Source organism: Geospiza fortis, unplaced genomic scaffold, assembly GCF_000277835.1.
Source record: "Geospiza fortis unplaced genomic scaffold, GeoFor_1.0 scaffold145, whole genome shotgun sequence".
Taxonomy (NCBI): Eukaryota; Metazoa; Chordata; class Aves; order Passeriformes; family Thraupidae; genus Geospiza; species Geospiza fortis.
The window spans coordinates 3,825,432-3,825,814 of NW_005054362.1; positions in this window are offsets into that span (position 1 = coordinate 3,825,432).

Here is a 383-nt window from a genome sequence, read left to right on the forward strand (position 1 = left end):
TCCTGGGATTTATGGCAGCAGTGCATTCCCCTTCCCTTCCCCTTCCTTTGGGAAAATTTCCATCCCCTGCCAAGGAAAACGCGGGATCCTGCGGCCAAACGGAGCCCAGAATGGAAAGAGGGAAAGAAATTGATAAAAAATGGGAAAAAAGCTTCTGGCCCCATCCAGGGATCTGTGTTGGGTGGGAATCATTGCTGTGGGTGGAGGATCCAGAGCTCATCCCGGCAGATCCAAGGATTCCTGGGTGTCCCCAACACCCAGATCACTCCCAGAGGGAACACAAATCCCCCAGGTACATCCAGGCTCATGGATCAGCCCTTTCCCCATCCCAGATGGCCACAGCCACCCCCTCCCAGTGCTCCCAGTACAAACCAGTGTCAGGA